The following is a 19518-nucleotide window of genomic DNA, read 5'->3' on the forward strand; positions in this document are numbered from 1 at the left end:
CGAATTTTTCCCCTTCCCCCTACTTATACATTTCCTTTCTTCCCACAGTCCTTTCTTTATCAAACTCATTATTAACCAAAGCAAAAAGATATCTTTCCCTTCACCCCTCTTGCACCTAATGCCCTCCATTATATTCTCACTAGAAACCTTAAAGCTACCTGAAATCATTCTTAATAACCTCTCTCCCTTTGTCCACACTCTCTGAGCAAAGGCACACTCCCAAAATGCGTGCCCGATAGTCTGTTCTCCAGAACACCCCTCTCTAGGACAACTTCCATCCTTAGCTAACCCATGCCTGTACATAATCTCTTTCACTGGTAGACGCCTCAAAAAACATAACCAATTAAGATCTTTTAAACTATTCTCAAGGTTTTTTGGCTGAATATTCGTCCACACCAACTGCGGAACCCCAACCTGAACTACACTGGACACCCTTTCTCTTACCATCCCATACAACTTCCTCTGCTCCAAACAAACTTCCACCTCCTTACTCTCAGGATATTTACTCATCCACCTAGCGGCATGCTTGTAGTGCCAAGGCTGCACCTCTGCTCTTGGACCATCGTTGGACCACCTCATTACATGCCTCGCCTGATAGGAAAAAAACAACCTAAGAAAAAACCATGATGGATGCTTCAATGGCTCAGCTAACTGTGCTAGAATGGAAGACACAAACAAGCAGTCAAGTTTTAAAGGTATATGAGGCACATCCCGTCCTCCTTTGCTAACAGGGTTGAACATTTCAGACCTCTTCACGTATTCATACCTACCACCCCAAACAAAATTAAATAGTAACCTCATTACCACCTTCCTCATACATGCTGGTAAAGGATAAATGTAAGCTAAATACTGAAACACGGGCAACACATCCATCTTCAATATCAAAACCTTCCCCATCAATGTTAACCTCCGCCCCTTCCATCTAGCCAGCCTCATCTGTACTGATGCAATACGGCCAATCCAGTTCAGAGTTGCTGACCCTTCATTCTGAAAATGTATGCCCAAAATTTTAACAGGGCCCTCACACACCTGCAGACCACCAATTCCATCTAGTCTCTGTTTAAACCTTCCAAAGAACTTGACAGATGACTTTGAAATGTTTAAGCAAGCCCCAGACGCTAAAGAAAACTCCCCAAATAAGTACAAGGCTCTTTCAAGACACTTATCTGACTCCAACAGCAACGTAGTGTCATCCGCATACTGTGATAACTTAACTACAGTACCCTTGCTGCCAGGTATCGTCAAGCCCTTTATCCTACCATCTATTCTGATTGCCTCTGCCACCGGCTCCATATAAAGAATAAAGAGTAATGGTGAGAGAGGACACCCCTGCCTCACTCCCTCCCTTATCTCAAAACCCTGGCCTAACCTCCCATTCACCTGGACCAAACAACTAGCTTCTTTATACAGCGTTCTAATCCATCCTATGAAGACTTCCCCAAATCCCATCCTCTCCATAACCTTGAACATAAACCATCTATTCACCCTATCAAATGCTTTAGCTAGATCTAGACTAACCACCATCAATGGAAGGTCCCTATCTTCAGCCCACGCAATGGCATCCCTAATAAGCTGCAAGTTCCATTTAGTACTGCGACCCACTACCCCACATGTTTGATCGACATGCACTACATGAGGTAGGGCTTTCTTCAGTCTGTCTGCCAAAAGTTTTGCTATGATCTTGTAGTCCACAGTTAGCATTGTAAGCGGCCTATAATTAGCAATATCTGCCCTTTCACCTTTTTTATAAAGAAGGGTCATAACCCCGATTGACATTGAGCCTTTTATTTTTTTGTTCTCCAACACCTCTCTAACCATCTCCACCAAATAAGGGCCTAATATATTGAAAAATCTGACATAAAATTCAACCGGTAAGCCATCAACCCCTGGTACTTTACCTTTACCCATCCGCTTCAATACTCCCTCGACCTCTTCGATTGTTATAGGGGAGCTCAACTCTTCCTTTACATCCTCCGGAACTGTATTTGCCAGAAATTTAACAAACATTTCACTTTTCTCCACAACTATATTTCTCTCACTAAAAAACTGTTTGAAATGCTCTTCTACATATCCACTTATTTTCTCTATTTTCGTCAAAATCACTCCCTCCTTATCTTTTAACTCAACAATTGCTTGCTTCTCTTTACGATCCCTCACAGATCTAAAAAGGGCTGCATTACAACTTTCCCCGTTCTCTCGAGTCTCCTGTCTTCTTTTAAACAAAAACCTTTTAGCTTGGTCTTCATAAATCAACCTTATCTGTCTCTTCAGGGAATGAACCATGTCCCAGTCAAAAGTACCCCCAACATTGTACTCTTCAAACTTCAACTCTAAATCTCTTTGCAAAGTTCCTGCCTGTCTCCAAATCTTCCTCATCCTTCTTTTACAGTATTTAACAATCCATTCCTTTGAGCGACTCTTAACCATTTCCCACCATCCCCCGACATCGCTATACAGGACCTTTAACCCCTCCAACCCCCTAAAAAAGAATACATACTCATCACAAAATTGTTTCTCCTTCAATACCTCAATATTCATCCTCCAGTACCCCTTACCAAACATTAAATTATTCCCTTTAACTACAAACCAAACCATTTCATGATCAGAAAAAAACACAGGCCTTACTCCACCCCTTTCCAAAACAAAAGTCTTAGAAAAAAAAACATAATCTAACCTTTTCTCCACCCCTCTAGAGTTCCTCCACGTTGTTACACAAACCTTTGGATTAACCCCTTGGCCCCCATCTACCAACCCATGCCCTTGCAGAACCCCTTCCAACACCGTCAGACTGCTGTCCTCTATATCTTTCAATTGCAAATTAAAATCCCCTCCCATTATAATTTGCTTATTGGTGGCACAAACTGTTAACAACATTTCAAACATTTCCTTTCTCTCATCAACAGTTTGAGGAGCGTAAACTGAAAGCAATCTATATTCTCCCCCCCTCCACTTTACATCAGCCCCAATCACCCTCCCCGGAGAAACAATGAAATGATTTATGACTTCAATCTCTTTATCCCAAAACAAAATCCCGACCCCTGAAGAATAAACCCCCCCCACACTCCATACTGCTCCACCTCTCCCCCACTCTTTTGTAAATTTCCTAGAATCCTCTAGACTCTTTAAATGAACTTCTTGTAAAAAAAACACATTACACCTATAATTTCCTAAAAAAGAAAAAACAGCTTTACGCTTCACCGAGTCCCTAATACCTCTAACATTTATGGACCCCACAGTCAATTCATCACTGCAGAACATTTATTCTGCCAGTGGAGTACCCTTTGTCTCTTGTCCCTCCAAACTTGTGGACCCAGTGTCACTGACAACCAAATCCGACCAGCGAATAGGAACCTCGCTAAGGCCCACTGAATCATCCATCTGATCCTCATCTTCGCTGCTAACTTTCCCCTCTGTCAGCAGAAATAAGGGCCTAGCATTGTCCATCTCAAGCCCCTCTTGACTGTCTGTGGACGAGGATTCCTCCGAAAAGCTTAACTTTAGCATCTTTTCAGCTCTCGCCCTCTTGCCTGGTCTCTCCTTTATCTTTTCTGCCTTCCTAACCAGCTGACTTTCTTCTCCTCTCGATCCCTCTAGGAGGCCTTGTCCCTCCACCTCTATCACGCTTTCCACGTCATTTGGGCGCTGCTCTGCGACTCTGAAATGTTCCCCGTTCAATGCCTCCAAGAAAGCAACCATCACATCTTCCACTTCCTCAGTCGCATTACCTTCCACCGCCGCTTTGGCCCCCTCCTTTCCCTCCACAACCGCCATCTTCTCCTTTACATGTTGCACCATGACATCTTGTTGGCCAACCTCCTCCATCTGTCTCTCTGTTTCTCCCACACCCCATCCTCTGCCATGCTGCCTCCGACCCACCTTACAATCCTTCATCAAGTGGTCTAATGAGCCGCAGCTGTGGCAAGTCTTAGGAACGCTGCAATCTTTTGCCGTGTGACCTAGCTTGGAACACCGCCGACATCTTTCTTCACCACACCTGCCATCAACGTGCCCGTACCGTCTACACCTCCTACAAAAAGGGGGCTGCCGAGAGTAGAACAGAAAACCTTTATCAGCCCCAATGTTGAAATATGCAGGAGGGTGCATCAACCCCTCAAAACCACTCTCGTCAGTTCTTAGAAGAACTTGGAATTGTCTTTTCCCAGTCCATAAACCAACACCATCTTTTAAATATCTTGCAGGTGTGAGGACTTCAGCATAATTAGCAAGGAACGTCATCAATGCTTCATCAGTAACGTATGGATTGAACATGTGCAAAGTGATGACTCTGAAATTGGGTCTGTCAAGGCTTACCACATTGAATTTCCCCATGATACCTTCTTTGCCAATCTTTCCAACTTTATCCATCACATCTTTGTACATTTCCACAGTACTCAGCGTTACATCAAAGCATTTTTCCATTCTGTTGGTCTGCAAGCAGTACACGTCCTCCACTTTCAACTTCATCTTGTCCAAAAGTATAACCCGTGCAAACACTTCTCTTTCCATCATCTCCATCACAGGCTCCTTCATTTGGAAACGCAACGTATTTCTCAGTCCCGCCCTTGGGACTGCAGGCGCAGCTGCACCTGCCATCATTCCTTCTCCAAAGATCAAAAAGACAACCACTTGATCTTAGCCAAAAGGCCGAGAAGCGATGACACAATGACGCAGAGGCGGGGGAGCCGTCAAAGGCCACGCCCACCTGGGCCGTGGCGAGAGGGTCTAAAGGTCGCCAACAAACAAGCTCAGCTCACAGCAATACAAGCTCAGCTTGACTGTTGACACCGAAAATGGATCACAGCAGAGCGCACAACACGACACTTTGGAGTGCAACCTGGGATTTTGGACCAACAAACATTCTGCCCTAAAAGTGAGCGGGCAGACCAAAGCGTACGTCGTAGAGACTTGAAACTCTTGAGGGATGGTAGTACCCGCCCGGTCTACAACATCACCAAGGCTCGGCCCAATCGGCCCCAAGGTGACGCTGCAGCGATCAGAAGTACGAAATGCCTCGTAACTCCTGAACCGTCCGTCGCAGACCCAAGTGTCTTACATCACCGGAATCCTTGGCTCGGGCCGAACAAGACGCAGGCCTCGGATTCGATGGTTGCGCTGGCGAGATTTTCGGGTATTTGGGATTTTGTGAAAAAGCTACTTTTGCACACTAGTCCTAGGTCTTTCGCCCGATCTGACCCAAACCGGTGCAGAAAGATTCCCTGGAGTCTGATTGCCGACAGCGATGGGGAAAAAAGTCGGAATTTCGATTCACGTTGGCGACGGGACGCCAAAACGTTGGGAGTGGGCGAGGCGGGCTTTACTTAAATGGCCATAACTCTCCAACGGAATGAGACAATTACACCCAAGTCGGTACACCTGTGCACGGGCTCAGCCTGTGCTCTGGTGAAAAGGGATGTGGCGACTGGCCACTTGGTGGCGCTGTAAACAGTAAAAACAACAACATGAATACGGCCATAGGCGACTGTATGTCAGGTGATTTTTCACACATGCACAAGGTATTCATACCACATGATAGAACTCCTCATTCGGAACAACTTTGCTTCTAGGACCACTGCTGCCAATAAAAGCGCTGGTTGAATAATGGAGATTATTTGAAGAATGATGAAAAAAAAAACTAAAAAACAGCCCTACTTTTGCAGACTGGTCCTAGGTTGAGAGTTTTACATCTCTCGATCAACCACTGCAGTTCAATTCTCTGGACTTCCTAGGTCGTTAACTACCAGAAGAAGAGGAACTCGAACAATCTGCTCTTTTAACCAGTGTGTCCAGGGGAGAGCGCGAACGCAGTCCCCCACTACCATAAATTATGCAGTCGAGATTCCCACATTTGGGGAATTCGCAGGGGTCAGCACAACCGGAGTGCAATGGCCGAGCCTCGCCCTGGGTGAACCACCTTCCTGATCATGGTGTCTCCCCTGCCAGGTAAGTATGAATTCCCAGGCTTCCCGTCAGAGGCACCGTGTCCCTCTACGCAATCCTCACCAACGGTCGGACAATCAAACACACACCTGATTCAACTCATCAGCTCATTCGTAAAAACTCCAAGAGATAAGAGAGAGACATCAAAGAGTCGGGCTCTTTTGCTGTTGTTGTTGTGGATGATGTTGTTTTCATGCTCCGGATCCATGAGCCAAAAATCAATTTCATACGCGGTCACCGGATAGTGGACGAATCAGATGTTAAACGAGATAAGAACAGAGTTGTTGTTTTTTTTTCCCTCTCACACCACCATTACCTGTATAGCATATGATCACCTACAACACCTTTAAAGCACCCATACACAGCAATATACGTTACTTCCATTAACACCTGCTGCCACACAAGACTAAAACATCTCTTTCATTGAACACAGTTTTTGGGGGTGCACCGTTCCCAGAAGTACTGCAATACCGGGTCGATGCGTGGAGTGGACGGAGCAAGCCCCTCTTCCATCTCCCAGTTCCAAAAATCAATTTAATATATGGTGCCCGGGTAGGGCACGTATCAGATATTAAACTGATAAGAACAGATTTTTCTTTCGAAAAAAGTTTATTGTCACATTGTTTCATTCCATTCTTTCAATATCCATTTTTTCCTTATAAAATCACATTTTTGCACATATCTTAAAACAACAAAAAGGACATAAGTTACAGTTAAAAATCAGTTATGTTGATGTGTTGTGTAAAAGTCCATGTATGTTGTGTGTTGTTTTAAAGTAAAGGTAAAATGGATTAAAATAAAATAGGAATGCAAATATAAAACAATAAAACAATGAAATATGCCAAATAAAACATCTCTTGTACAGGATCGAGGGTGAGTCCCTATCAAGAATGTCCATTCACTCCAGGTCTCCAGAACAGGCCCCAGACTCCTCGCTTCCAGTGCCCAGCGGAGATCCCCTCTCCTCCGGCCCGCTGGCCCGCTGTTCCCGTAGCCAGAGTGGTGAGGGTGCATCTACGGGCGGCCAGGTACGGTGGCGGCCGGGACCTTCTCCGTGTGACCTCGGCCCCCCCATCCGAATAACGACGTGCGGCCCACCCTGCAGCGTTGATGTTATCCTCTGCTCGCACGCGTGGAGGGGGACCGTCACGCGTTTCCCCACCAGCAGGTTTCTGGTGACCCAGATGGCATCCTTGATGTGGTTGAGGGTGAGCCAGAGCGAGGCAAACGTTGGTGGTGTCAACTCCTTCAAGCCCTGACCCACCCCCAGGATGGCGAGCTTATAGTCCACCTGGGCCCCACCCGCTGGCAGGCACGGGAAAAACAGGGGGCCTGTCTTGGCCCACAGGTCCCGCGCAGCGCCGCACTCCCAGAGCAGATGTTGAACGGTCTCCGGGGAACCACATCCGGACCGTGGGCAGGTGGAGTTTTTGGCCATGCCTCTGGAGTGCATGACCGCCCTGACCGGGAGGATCTCATGAGCCACCATCCACGACAGGTCCTTAAGCCTGTTCTGGAGAGCTGGGTGGGCTGCGTTCCTCCAAACGTCTTTGGCCTCACCTAGTGTGAGGCCTGGAACTGGACTCACCGATTCTCGATCCTGCACAAGAGAGACGAGAGACTTGTGATTAGTTAAAACAGTGGCATCATTTGTTTCTAAAAGATATTTCTTTAAAAATTTCTTAATAAAACTATGCTCTTTTGACAAATTAAAAGACACTGGACTTTTAAGATCAATGGGTAAAATTTTCAAACTTCTTAGGTATGACCCCATCCAGAATCGGGTCATGGCTGCTGTCTTGTGTTCTCTGGATGGGGTCAGTGCATACTGGATATGGAGGGCGGCAAAGCGGCTGCCTAAAAACAGGTGGGGGTCTGGGAGGCCTTTCCCGCCATTCTCTTTTTTCTTTTTAACCACCTCCCTCTTGATTCGTTCCCACTTGGACCCCCACAGGAAATAAAATACCGCCCTCTCCAACTTGGCCAGGAATCGTCTTGGGGGACTAAAAACAGAACAGACAAGTAAAATTAGTGGTAAAATCACTGCTTTAAAAATTAAAATCTTGCCTTCTAACGTCAGTTGTCTTAGTCCCCAAAAGCCCAGTCTTTGTCTGACTTTCCCTAACATGTCAGTCCAGTTTCCTGGTCCTCCACCCTCCCTGTCAAATTTTACTCCTAAAATTTTCAAATCCTTTTCTTTAAAATCCAAATCTAGTCCTCCTGTGTCCACGTCGCCCCACGGCCCGTAGAGCAGGGCCTCGGACTTACTCCTGTTAAGCTTGGCGCCCGAGGCCCGACCGTACCAGTCAGTCAAGTCCATTGCTCTTCGTACTGATAAAAAGTCAGTCGCTAAAAGGGTCACGTCATCCATATATAAAACGCAGGTCGCCGTCAGTCCACCAGTTCCTGGGATATCTAGTCCTTTAATCCATTTATCCCTTCTCAAGATCTGTGCCAGTGGCTCAATACAAGCCACATACAGAAGGGGAGATAAAGGACACCCCTGACGGACACCGCTGTGGATATTTACAGCTTTGGAAAGATGCCCATTTGCAAGAAATTTGCTGCTTAAGCCCTCATACAGCAGTCCCACCCAAGCTATAAACCTCTCTGGAAACCCCATTTTTTGCAGTACCTGAAGGAGGTACTGGTGCGAGACCCGATCAAAAGCTTTTTCAAAGTCTAAATTTAGGACTACAAGCCTAATGTTTCTGTCTCTCGCATAACAGATGGCGTCTCTGATCAGTACCAGGCTGTCCGTGATCTTCCTGCCGGGCACAGCGCAAAGCTTGATCCAGGTGGATTACGTCCTCTAAAACAGTCGACATGCGTGTAGCTAAAATCTTACTAAAAAGTTTACAATCATAATTTAAAAGAGTGATTGGTCGCCAGTTTCTCAAGTCAGTCTTGTCTCCTTTTTTGTACAGTAATGTAACTATCCCTACTCTAAAGCTGTCTGGAAGTCTGTCAAGAGTCTCAAATTCTTTAAAAACTGTAAGTAAGGCATGTGCTAAAATGTCCCAGAAAGTCAGATAAAACTCAAAGGGGAGTCCGTCCATGCCCGGGGACTTCCCCTTCTTAAAACCCTTTAAAGCTTTTTCCAATTCTAAAAGATTAAAATCCTGGGATAAAAGCACATCTGGACTCTTAACTTTTTTATCTAAAAACCCTAAAACTTCCTCTAAGATGCCATTGTGTACCTCTTTAGTGCCGTATAAATTCCTGTAAAAACTTTCAATTTCACCTAAAATCAGGTCAGTTGTATTTACTTCCCCCCCTCTAAAAGTTTTTAAAATATTGATCGACCCTCCCCGAGCTATTGTCTTTTTAAAAAAATACCTGGTACACTTCTCTCCTTCCTCTAACTCCCTTTCTCTACATCTTAAAATGACACCTTTGCTCTTTGTTTCAGACAGATCTGACATTTCTTTCTTTACTTCTTTTATTTCATTTGTAAAATCCAATCCATTGTTTAAAAGGTTAAAATATCTCTGCAGTCTTTTTTGCAACCCCATCATGCGTCTTTTTTCTTTATTCTTTTTTTCTTTTCCAATTTGTTTAAAAAACCGTCCTGTCCTTTGTTTCACCATCTCCCACCACTGTGCACGTGAGTCGTAAAAGTCCTGGAGGGTCTGCCATTGGCTGAACTGCTCCCTATACTCACTAACCAGTTCCTCGTCCTCTAATGGGGAACAGTTCAGCTTCCACAGCCCTCTCCCTGCAGTCACACCCGTGGGGAGTGAAAGAGTGCAAGACAGCATCATATGGTCGGAAAAAAAGAGGGGGGTCAATGTAGCATCGGTCGGCGGGAGGTCCCTGGTAAAAATATAGTCAATTCGAGAGGCTCTGGCACCGTCACCACTGAACCAGGTGAAGCCTTCCTCTCTTTGATGCATTGTTTTAAAACAGTCAACTAACTTAAAATCTGTGACTATATTTTGTAATAAAACCGATGTCTTGTCGACCTTAAAATCCTCTCCTACCCTCCTTCTGTCCTTTTTTGATAATACACAATTAAAATCCCCTGCTACCACTAGGGGAGCCCTGCCTAGCATGTGGGGTTGCAAGTCTTCTAAAAGCTCATACCTGTTATTTTTTTCAGTAAAACCATACATATTTAAAATGTTAAGATCCTTACCTAAAAAAGTCAGATTTGCTAAAATTGCCCGCCCGTCCCTCACCACAGTGCTGCCCTTCACCAAAAGGTTGGGATTTTTTATTAAAATAGCAACACCGTCATTTTTGTTAAAATTGGACCCACTCCAAATGGAAAATCCTGGGGTCCAAATCTCCTCCCACTTCCTGTAATTTGTTAAAAAGGGCAAACCACATTCTTGCAATAAAAACACATCTGACTTAAAAGTTTTTAAAAAGGATAACACACTCTGTGCTCGCAAAGTAGACCTCACACTTCTCACATTGATTGTAGAGATAGTGAGGGCCATGAGCAGTATGGTTAAAAATACAAGCATTAATAGAAGGATAAAACCAAAAGACTGCAGAAAGTTACATTAAAATCATGTTATGTCATGTAGCACTTGCTTCTCCTTTTCCCCAGAAAAACTGGGATCAGGAGGGCAAATGCTCGCCGCCTCAGAGTCCACAGAGAGAACCTCTTGTGGCTCCTTCGGTGACGATGTTCTAAGCTTAACGTGCAAAAAGGAGACTTCATTGGGAGATTCTGCGGGCCACATTCGGTCTAGATCTAACGAAGAGGAACTATCTAGCCGATGCGATGCCCGCAGCCTTTTCTCCTCTGTTTGAAGCAGAGGAGATCTCGCAGACCTTTTTTGCACCTGAGCATTGGGGAGTGAACCCTCGGATTCACCCCCACTATCCACCACACTAACCTCCGATACGGTGTAGAGTGAGGAAGCCGTTGCATCCTCCTCCTCCTCCTCCATTTTGTTTTCACTTCTCTCTTGTTGGGGAACGGCTTCCTCACTCTGTTCGCTGTTAAAACTTGACTCCGCCCCTGTGGCCGCCCCACTTCCTTCCTCCTGCCCACTCCCTGAGGCTGGCTGGGAAATAGAATTTCCCGCCAAAACCTCAGGGACCGCCTCCTCCTTCCTTTGCTCTTTTGTTTGTTCCACATGTGGGGCGGCCATTTTGTTGCCTTTCAGTTTGTTGGCAAAACTTTTAGGGCAATCTCTGTAGAGATGGGATGACTCCCCACAGAGGTTGCACCGCCTGCCATTGGTACACTCTTCAAAAGTATGACCAATTTCTCTGCATTTCCCACATATCATTTCCTGGCATGCTTCAGCTAAGTGCCCAAACTTTCCACATTTTCTACATAATTTGGGCATACCCTGGTAGTGAATGTAGCCTCTGTTCTCACCCAACACAATCATAGAAGGCAGATGCTTCAGGCCCTGGTAGCCCCCAGCGTCTTCCCATTGTTTAATGGGAATTCGCCAGGAGCATGTCCAAATAAATAATAAATAAATAGATAAAAAGGTCTTACCTTAAAACAGAACCGGAATAAAAGCAGCTGGATCAATGTACCTCTCAAAAGTTTGGGGCTCAAGTCACTGAAGGACCCAAGCCGGAAAAACCTCCAAGAGGCGATCGCTGTCTCTACCCTAGGACCAGACACTTGATCTTAGCCAAAAGGCCGAGAAGCGATGACACAATGACGCAGAGGCGGGGGAGCCGTCAAAGGCCACGCCCACCTGGGCCGTGGCGAGAGGGTCTAAAGGTCGCCAACAAACAAGCTCAGCTCACAGCAATACAAGCTCAGCTTGACTGTTGACACCGAAAATGGATCACAGCAGAGCGCACAACACGACACTTTGGAGTGCAACCTGGGATTTTGGACCAACAAACATTCTGCCCTAAAAGTGAGCGGGCAGACCAAAGCATACGTCGTAGAGACTTGAAACTCTTGAGGGATGGTAGTACCCGCCCGGTCTACAACATCACCAAGGCTCGGCCCAATCGGCCCCAAGGTGGCGCTGCAGCGATCAGAAGTACGAAATGCCTCGTAACTCCTGAACCGTCCGTCGCAGACCCAAGTGTCTTACATCACCGGAATCCTTGGCTCGGGCCGAACAAGACGCAGGCCTCGGATTCGATGGTTGCGCTGGCGAGATTTTCGGGTATTTGGGATTTTGTGAAAAAGCTACGTTTGCACACTAGTCCTAGGTCTTTCGCCCGATCTGACCCAAACCGGTGCAGAAAGATTCCCTGGAGTCTGATTGCCGACAGCGATGGGGAAAAAAGTCGGAATTTCGATTCACGTTGGCGACGGGACGCCAAAACGTTGGGAGTGGGCGAGGCGGGCTTTACTTAAATGGCCATAACTCTCCAACGGAATGAGACAATTACACCCAAGTCGGTACACCTGTGCACGGGCTCAGCCTGTGCTCAGGTGAAAAGGGATGTGGCGACTGGCCACTTGGTGGCGCTGTAAACGGTAAAAACAACAACATGAATACAGCCATAGGCGACTGTATGTCAGGTGATTTTTCACACATGCACAAGGTATTCATACCACATGATAGAACTCCTCATTCGGAACAACTTTGCTTCTAGGACCACTGCTGCCAATAAAAGCGCTGGTTGAATAATGGAGATTATTTGAAGAATGATGAAAAAAAAAACTAAAAAACAGCCCTACTTTTGCAGACTGGTCCTAGGTTGAGAGTTTTACATCTCTCGATCAACCACTGCAGTTCAATTCTCTGGACTTCCTAGGTCGTTAACTACCAGAAGAAGAGGAACTCGAACAATCTGCTCTTTTAACCAGTGTGTCCAGGGGAGAGCGCGAACGCAGTCCCCCACTACCATAAATTATGCAGTCGAGATTCCCACATTTGGGGAATTCGCAGGGGTCAGCACAACCGGAGTGCAATGGCCGAGCCTCGCCCTGGGTGAACCACCTTCCTGATCATGGTGTCTCCCCTGCCAGGTAAGTATGAATTCCCAGGCTTCCCGTCAGAGGCACCGTGTCCCTCTACGCAATCCTCACCAACGGTCGGACAATCAAACACACACCTGATTCAACTCATCAGCTCATTCGTAAAAACTCCAAGAGATAAGAGAGAGACATCAAAGAGTCGGGCTCTTTTGCTGTTGTTGTTGTGGATGATGTTGTTTTCATGCTCCGGATCCATGAGCCAAAAATCAATTTCATACGCGGTCACCGGATAGTGGACGAATCAGATGTTAAACGAGATAAGAACAGAGTTGTTGTTTTTTTTTCCCTCTCACACCACCATTACCTGTATAGCATATGATCACCTACAACACCTTTAAAGCACCCATACACAGCAATATACGTTACTTCCATTAACACCTGCTGCCACACAAGACTAAAACATCTCTTTCATTGAACACAGTTTTTGGGGGTGCACCGTTCCCAGAAGTACTGCAATACCGGGTCGATGCGTGGAGTGGACGGAGCAAGCCCCTCTTCCATCTCCCAGTTCCAAAAATCAATTTAATATATGGTGCCCGGGTAGGGCACGTATCAGATATTAAACTGATAAGAACAGATTTTTCTTTCGAAAAAAGTTTATTGTCACATTGTTTCATTCCATTCTTTCAATATCCATTTTTTCCTTATAAAATCACATTTTTGCACATATCTTAAAACAACAAAAAGGACATAAGTTACAGTTAAAAATCAGTTATGTTGATGTGTTGTGTAAAAGTCCATGTATGTTGTGTGTTGTTTTAAAGTAAAGGTAAAATGGATTAAAATAAAATAGGAATGCAAATATAAAACAATAAAACAATGAAATATGCCAAATAAAACATCTCTTGTACAGGATCGAGGGTGAGTCCCTATCAAGAATGTCCATTCACTCCAGGTCTCCAGAACAGGCCCCAGACTCCTCGCTTCCAGTGCCCAGCGGAGATCCCCTCTCCTCCGGCCCGCTGGCCCGCTGTTCCCGTAGCCAGAGTGGTGAGGGTGCATCTACGGGCGGCCAGGTACGGTGGCGGCCGGGACCTTCTCCGTGTGACCTCGGCCCCCCCATCCGAATAACGACGTGCGGCCCACCCTGCAGCGTTGATGTTATCCTCTGCTCGCACGCGTGGAGGGGGACCGTCACGCGTTTCCCCACCAGCAGGTTTCTGGTGACCCAGATGGCATCCTTGATGTGGTTGAGGGTGAGCCAGAGCGAGGCAAACGTTGGTGGTGTCAACTCCTTCAAGCCCTGACCCACCCCCAGGATGGCGAGCTTATAGTCCACCTGGGCCCCACCCGCTGGCAGGCACGGGAAAAACAGGGGGCCTGTCTTGGCCCACAGGTCCCGCGCAGCGCCGCACTCCCAGAGCAGATGTTGAACGGTCTCCGGGGAACCACATCCGGACCGTGGGCAGGTGGAGTTTTTGGCCATGCCTCTGGAGTGCATGACCGCCCTGACCGGGAGGATCTCATGAGCCACCATCCACGACAGGTCCTTAAGCCTGTTCTGGAGAGCTGGGTGGGCTGCGTTCCTCCAAACGTCTTTGGCCTCACCTAGTGTGAGGCCTGGAACTGGACTCACCGATTCTCGATCCTGCACAAGAGAGACGAGAGACTTGTGATTAGTTAAAACAGTGGCATCATTTGTTTCTAAAAGATATTTCTTTAAAAATTTCTTAATAAAACTATGCTCTTTTGACAAATTAAAAGACACTGGACTTTTAAGATCAATGGGTAAAATTTTCAAACTTCTTAGGTATGACCCCATCCAGAATCGGGTCATGGCTGCTGTCTTGTGTTCTCTGGATGGGGTCAGTGCATACTGGATATGGAGGGCGGCAAAGCGGCTGCCTAAAAACAGGTGGGGGTCTGGGAGGCCTTTCCCGCCATTCTCTTTTTTCTTTTTAACCACCTCCCTCTTGATTCGTTCCCACTTGGACCCCCACAGGAAATAAAATACCGCCCTCTCCAACTTGGCCAGGAATCGTCTTGGGGGACTAAAAACAGAACAGACAAGTAAAATTAGTGGTAAAATCACTGCTTTAAAAATTAAAATCTTGCCTTCTAACGTCAGTTGTCTTAGTCCCCAAAAGCCCAGTCTTTGTCTGACTTTCCCTAACATGTCAGTCCAGTTTCCTGGTCCTCCACCCTCCCTGTCAAATTTTACTCCTAAAATTTTCAAATCCTTTTCTTTAAAATCCAAATCTAGTCCTCCTGTGTCCACGTCGCCCCACGGCCCGAAGAGCAGGGCCTCGGACTTACTCCTGTTAAGCTTGGCGCCCGAGGCCCGACCGTACCAGTCAGTCAAGTCCATTGCTCTTCGTACTGATAAAAAGTCAGTCGCTAAAAGGGTCACGTCATCCATATATAAAACGCAGGTCGCCGTCAGTCCACCAGTTCCTGGGATATCTAGTCCTTTAATCCATTTATCCCTTCTCAAGATCTGTGCCAGTGGCTCAATACAAGCCACATACAGAAGGGGAGATAAAGGACACCCCTGACGGACACCGCTGTGGATATTTACAGCTTTGGAAAGATGCCCATTTGCAAGAAATTTGCTGCTTAAGCCCTCATACAGCAGTCCCACCCAAGCTATAAACCTCTCTGGAAAGCCCATTTTTTGCAGTACCTGAAGGAGGTACTGGTGCGAGACCCGATCAAAAGCTTTTTCAAAGTCTAAATTTAGGACTACAAGCCTAATGTTTCTGTCTCTCGCATAACAGATGGCGTCTCTGATCAGTACCAGGCTGTCCGTGATCTTCCTGCCGGGCACAGCGCAAGCTTGATCCAGGTGGATTACGTCCTCTAAAACAGTCGACATGCGTGTAGCTAAAATCTTACTAAAAAGTTTACAATCATAATTTAAAAGAGTGATTGGCCGCCAGTTTCTCAAGTCAGTCTTGTCTCCTTTTTTGTACAGTAATGTAACTATCCCTACTCTAAAGCTGTCTGGAAGTCTGTCAAGAGTCTCAAATTCTTTAAAAACTGTAAGTAAGGCATGTGCTAAAATGTCCCAGAAAGTCAGATAAAACTCAAAGGGGAGTCCGTCCATGCCCGGGGACTTCCCCTTCTTAAAACCCTTTAAAGCTTTTTCCAATTCTAAAAGATTAAAATCCTGGGATAAAAGCACATCTGGACTCTTAACTTTTTTATCTAAAAACCCTAAAACTTCCTCTAAGATGCCATTGTGTACCTCTTTAGTGCCGTATAAATTCCTGTAAAAACTTTCAATTTCACCTAAAATCAGGTCAGTTGTATTTACTTCCCCCCCTCTAAAAGTTTTTAAAATATTGATCGACCCTCCCCGAGCTATTGTCTTTTTAAAAAAATACCTGGTACACTTCTCTCCTTCCTCTAACTCCCTTTCTCTACATCTTAAAATGACACCTTTGCTCTTTGTTTCAGACAGATCTGACATTTCTTTCTTTACTTCTTTTATTTCATTTGTAAAATCCAATCCATTGTTTAAAAGGTTAAAATATCTCTGCAGTCTTTTTTGCAACCCCATCATGCGTCTTTTTTCTTTATTCTTTTTTTCTTTTCCAATTTGTTTAAAAAACCGTCCTGTCCTTTGTTTCACCATCTCCCACCACTGTGCACGTGAGTCGTAAAAGTCCTGGAGGGTCTGCCATTGGCTGAACTGCTCCCTATACTCACTAACCAGTTCCTCGTCCTCTAATAGGGAACAGTTCAGCTTCCACAGCCCTCTCCCTGCAGTCACACCCGTGGGGAGTGAAAGAGTGCAAGACAGCATCATATGGTCGGAAAAAAAGAGGGGGGTCAATGTAGCATCGGTCGGCGGGAGGTCCCTGGTAAAAATATAGTCAATTCGAGAGGCTCTGGCACCGTCACCACTGAACCAGGTGAAGCCTTCCTCTCTTTGATGCATTGTTTTAAAACAGTCAACTAACTTAAAATCTGTGACTATATTTTGTAATAAAACCGATGTCTTGTCGACCTTAAAATCCTCTCCTACCCTCCTTCTGTCCTTTTTTGATAATACACAATTAAAATCCCCTGCTACCACTAGGGGAGCCCTGCCTAGCATGTGGGGTTGCAAGTCTTCTAAAAGCTCATACCTGTTATTTTTTTCAGTAAAACCATACATATTTAAAATGTTAAGATCCTTACCTAAAAAAGTCAGATTTGCTAAAATTGCCCGCCCGTCCCTCACCACAGTGCTGCCCTTCACCAAAAGGTTGGGATTTTTTATTAAAATAGCAACACCGTCATTTTTGTTAAAATTGGACCCACTCCAAATGGAAAATCCTGGGGTCCAAATCTCCTCCCACTTCCTGTAATTTGTTAAAAAGGGCAAACCACATTCTTGCAATAAAAACACATCTGACTTAAAAGTTTTTAAAAAGGATAACACACTCTGTGCTCGCAAAGTAGACCTCACACTTCTCACATTGATTGTAGAGATAGTGAGGGCCATGAGCAGTATGGTTAAAAATACAAGCATTAATAGAAGGATAAAACCAAAAGACTGCAGAAAGTTACATTAAAATCATGTTATGTCATGTAGCACTTGCTTCTCCTTTTCCCCAGAAAAACTGGGATCAGGAGGGCAAATGCTCGCCGCCTCAGAGTCCACAGAGAGAACCTCTTGTGGCTCCTTCGGTGACGATGTTCTAAGCTTAACGTGCAAAAAGGAGACTTCATTGGGAGATTCTGCGGGCCACATTCGGTCTAGATCTAACGAAGAGGAACTATCTAGCCGATGCGATGCCCGCAGCCTTTTCTCCTCTGTTTGAAGCAGAGGAGATCTCGCAGACCTTTTTTGCACCTGAGCATTGGGGAGTGAACCCTCGGATTCAGCCCCACTATCCACCACACTAACCTCCGATACGGTGTAGAGTGAGGAAGCCGTTGCATCCTCCTCCTCCTCCTCCATTTTGTTTTCACTTCTCTCTTGTTGGGGAACGGCTTCCTCACTCTGTTCGCTGTTAAAACTTGACTCCGCCCCTGTGGCCGCCCCACTTCCTTCCTCCTGCCCACTCCCTGAGGCTGGCTGGGAAATAGAATTTCCCGCCAAAACCTCAGGGACCGCCTCCTCCTTCCTTTGCTCTTTTGTTTGTTCCACATGTGGGGCGGCCATTTTGTTGCCTTTCAGTTTGTTGGCAAAACTTTTAGGGCAATCTCTGTAGAGATGGGATGACTCCCCACAGAGGTTGCACCGCCTGCCATTGGTACACTCTTCAAAAGTATGACCAATTTCTCTGCATTTCCCACATATCATTTCCTGGCATGCTTCAGCTAAGTGCCCAAACTTTCCACATTTTCTACATAATTTGGGCATACCCTGGTAGTGAATGTAGCCTCTGTTCTCACCCAACACAATCATAGAAGGCAGATGCTTCAGGCCCTGGTAGCCCCCAGCGTCTTCCCATTGTTTAATGGGAATTCGCCAGGAGCATGTCCAAATAAATAATAAATAAATAGATAAAAAGGTCTTACCTTAAAACAGAACCGGAATAAAAGCAGCTGGATCAATGTACCTCTCAAAAGTTTGGGGCTCAAGTCACTGAAGGACCCAAGCCGGAAAAACCTCCAAGAGGCGATCGCTGTCTCTACCCTAGGACCAGACACTTGATCTTAGCCAAAAGGCCGAGAAGCGATGACACAATGACGCAGAGGCGGGGGAGCCGTCAAAGGCCACGCCCACCTGGGCCGTGGCGAGAGGGTCTAAAGGTCGCCAACAAACAAGCTCAGCTCACAGCAATACAAGCTCAGCTTGACTGTTGACACCGAAAATGGATCACAGCAGAGCGCACAACACGACACTTTGGAGTGCAACCTGGGATTTTGGACCAACAAACATTCTGCCCTAAAAGTGAGCGGGCAGACCAAAGCATACGTCGTAGAGACTTGAAACTCTTGAGGGATGGTAGTACCCGCCCGGTCTACAACATCACCAAGGCTCGGCCCAATCGGCCCCAAGGTGGCGCTGCAGCGATCAGAAGTACGAAATGCCTCGTAACTCCTGAACCGTCCGTCGCAGACCCAAGTGTCTTACATCACCGGAATCCTTGGCTCGGGCCGAACAAGACGCAGGCCTCGGATTCGATGGTTGCGCTGGCGAGATTTTCGGGTATTTGGGATTTTGTGAAAAAGCTACGTTTGCACACTAGTCCTAGGTCTTTCGCCCGATCTGACCCAAACCGGTGCAGAAAGATTCCCTGGAGTCTGATTGCCGACAGCGATGGGGAAAAAAGTCGGAATTTCGATTCACGTTGGCGACGGGACGCCAAAACGTTGGGAGTGGGCGAGGCGGGCTTTACTTAAATGGCCATAACTCTCCAACGGAATGAGACAATTACACCCAAGTCGGTACACCTGTGCACGGGCTCAGCCTGTGCTCAGGTGAAAAGGGATGTGGCGACTGGCCACTTGGTGGCGCTGTAAACGGTAAAAACAACAACATGAATACGGCCATAGGCGACTGTATGTCAGGTGATTTTTCACACATGCACAAGGTATTCATACCACATGATAGAACTCCTCATTCGGAACAACTTTGCTTCTAGGACCACTGCTGCCAATAAAAGCGCTGGTTGAATAATGGAGATTATTTGAAGAATGATGAAAAAAAAAACTAAAAAACAGCCCTACTTTTGCAGACTGGTCCTAGGTTGAGAGTTTTACATCTCTCGATCAACCAC

At 46.1% G+C, this 19518-nt stretch overlaps 2 non-coding genes and 2 pseudogenes across 2 annotated transcripts; all 4 read right to left on the bottom strand.

The window, feature by feature from the left end:
• Positions 1–5784: 5784 nt before the first annotated feature.
• On the bottom strand, positions 5785–5948 carry LOC143726772 (U1 spliceosomal RNA). The gene has a single exon (XR_013199004.1). It is a non-coding gene; the product is annotated as a U1 spliceosomal RNA (small nuclear RNA).
• Positions 5949–6374: 426 nt separating this feature from the next.
• On the bottom strand, positions 6375–6550 carry LOC143727288 (U2 spliceosomal RNA; annotated as a pseudogene).
• Positions 6551–12694: 6144 nt separating this feature from the next.
• Positions 12695–12858, bottom strand: LOC143726773 (U1 spliceosomal RNA). Its single transcript, XR_013199005.1, has one exon. It is a non-coding gene; the product is annotated as a U1 spliceosomal RNA (small nuclear RNA).
• A 426-nt stretch (positions 12859–13284) lies between these two features.
• On the bottom strand, positions 13285–13460 carry LOC143727289 (U2 spliceosomal RNA; annotated as a pseudogene).
• Between the last annotated feature and the right edge of the window lie 6058 nt (positions 13461–19518).

The sequence above is a fragment of the Siphateles boraxobius genome, unplaced genomic scaffold (genome assembly GCF_051911475.1).
Source record: "Siphateles boraxobius isolate OS27281-9 unplaced genomic scaffold, OSU_SipBor_1 77, whole genome shotgun sequence".
NCBI lineage: Eukaryota > Metazoa > Chordata > Actinopteri > Cypriniformes > Leuciscidae > Siphateles > Siphateles boraxobius.